Source organism: Peromyscus leucopus, unplaced genomic scaffold, assembly GCF_004664715.2.
Source record: "Peromyscus leucopus breed LL Stock unplaced genomic scaffold, UCI_PerLeu_2.1 scaffold_1035, whole genome shotgun sequence".
In the NCBI taxonomy this organism is placed as follows: domain Eukaryota; kingdom Metazoa; phylum Chordata; class Mammalia; order Rodentia; family Cricetidae; genus Peromyscus; species Peromyscus leucopus.
Window position 1 is genome coordinate 6362 of NW_023504155.1, and position 2323 is coordinate 8684.

A 2323-nucleotide genomic window follows, 5' to 3' on the forward strand; every position below is an offset into this window, starting at 1 on the left:
ATGTCATTACAACATTCTATTATATGAAGTATGTGGTTAAAATTTAATTCTATGGCTTTCTGTCTTTCATTGTACCAGTGCTTGATTATATTGGATTATCTTGCTTCAAGACTATTGGTTAGGGTATTTTTGCTATACACCAGGGATTCATAGACACAAAGACCAGAAGTGGGAAGAAGAACAGCTGAGTGCATCCAGGACTAAGAGTCATCAAGAAAAGAAGGAAGTAGAGATGAGGGTGAAAGAGCAAACTTTATTGCCAGAATTTCCAGCACAGTGGCTTTATGCTGGCAGCCACAAGGATTAGGTCTTGGTTCACTAACCTAGTTGTCTATAGGTGCTTGGCCAATGGAAGCTAATTCCTATTTTTTACCAGCAGGAGAAAATTAATTCACCAGTGGAAACATCTGACATGAAGGAACATCTCACACATTAAATAATCAATTGCTGATTATAACTTCACATCAAACTGTAGGCAGAGTTTTCCTGTTTTGACAGCCTGCTCCCTCCCCCAAAAAAAAAAAACAGTAGCCACTTCCAAATAACTGACTTGGAAACTTAATATAAATTATAATGCTTGCCCAACGCTCAGGCTTGTTACTACTAGCTTGTACAACATAACCTATTTCTATTAATCTATGTAAAGCCTGAGGATTGTGGCTTTTACCTGTATTCCATTTTACATGTCCAACTCATTCTCCATTTGGCTGGTAACTCTCTCACTCCACCCTTCTCCTTCCAGCATTCTCTGGCTTTCCTGCCTAACCTTATTCTGCATAGTTATTGGCCAGTCATCTTCTTTATTAAACCAATCACAGCGACAAATCTTCACCCTGTACAAAGGGGTTATTCCACAGCATTACACAGAGAAAGAGATGTATTTTTGGAAAATATTCATCCTTCAAATTGTAAGTAACCCCCTTTTGTGGAGCATCTCTTCCTCCTCAGGAGGTTGCATGTAAGCAGACAGCAGCTGTTATTCAAATGCAGCATGTATGTGAGGTTCCCAAGAAAGACTGTCATGCGTGAACTGAGAATCTTTTATTTAAATAATACAATTTATTAATTTTCTTTTATTTATGCAAGTAAGACAGAGGTAAACATTCCAATCTATTGAAAATTCTCTGTCTATTCTTATAGCTATCATTTTCTGGGTTTTATTTATTTATTTTTTGGAGATTATGTAATTATAACATTTCTCACTTCTCTTTCCTCACTCCAATTTTAAAAGTATTCCATAATTTCAAGAAATAAATATAGCTATCAGCAGCATTCACAGTAAAATGAAAATAAAATGTGACATTTAGTAACTAAATAATATAATTGACATTTTCAGTTGATTGGTTTAACTGACAGACCAAATCCTTGCTACAATCAGACGCTGTTAGCTCCAATGAGAAGCAGTTTTACGGAAGATGGAGTTTCTTAGGGCACCTTTGACATCCTTGTTCCTAAGGGTGTAAAATTAGAGGATTGAGTAATGGCGTTACAAATGTGTAAACCAAGGCGATTTGGCGGTCCTCATCATCTGAGGTGCTGGAGCGCGGTCTCAGGTACACCAGGCTACAGCACATATTGTAGCAAGACAACAGTGAGGTGGGAGGAACAGGTGGAAAGGCCTTTGGCGGCCCTCTGCAGAGTGCATGCGCAGTATGGTAGAAGCAATGAACACTAAGAAATGAAGATAAGCAAGAATGGGACTGTTAGCACCAGGATGCCCAAACATAAAGTATCTGCTGGTGCACATGGATGTCAGCACAGGCCAGGCGCAGAACTGGGGGACATCGCAGAGGAAGTGGTTGATTTCCCTGTGGTGTCCCAGAAGGCAAGGTGAAAATTAAGGCGGTGAGCTGCAGGAAGGAATAGAGCCAAGTTTAAGGAGCAGTACATCTGGAGGCACAACTTCGGGTCATGATGAGGCTATAGTGCAGAGGATAGCAGATGGCACATACCGGTCATAAGCCATGATTGCTAAGAGAAAGCAGTCAGTGCTCCTAGAGTGAGGAAGAAGACATCTGTGTGCCACAACCAGCCAGTGATATAGGCTTCTGTATTCCCACGATGTTGGAAGCATCAAGGGCACCACATCTGTGGTGTAGCAGATTTCCAGGAGGGACAGACTGCCCAGGAAGAAATACATGGGTGTGCGCAGCGAGCTGTGTTGCACACCACCAGATGATGGCAGTGTTTCCACAGAGGATCATCAGATAGAGCAGGAGGAAGAGTGTGAAGAGGAGAGCTGGAATTCAGGGACATTGGTGAACACCCGGAACACGAACTCAGGGGTCCCAGACTGGTTGAGACCAGGTTTCCCAGACAGCAT

General features: G+C 41.7%; 1 pseudogene; it reads right to left on the reverse strand.

Moving 5' to 3' along the window:
• Window positions 1-1384: 1384 nt before the first annotated feature.
• Window positions 1385-2323, reverse strand: LOC114684276 (annotated as a pseudogene).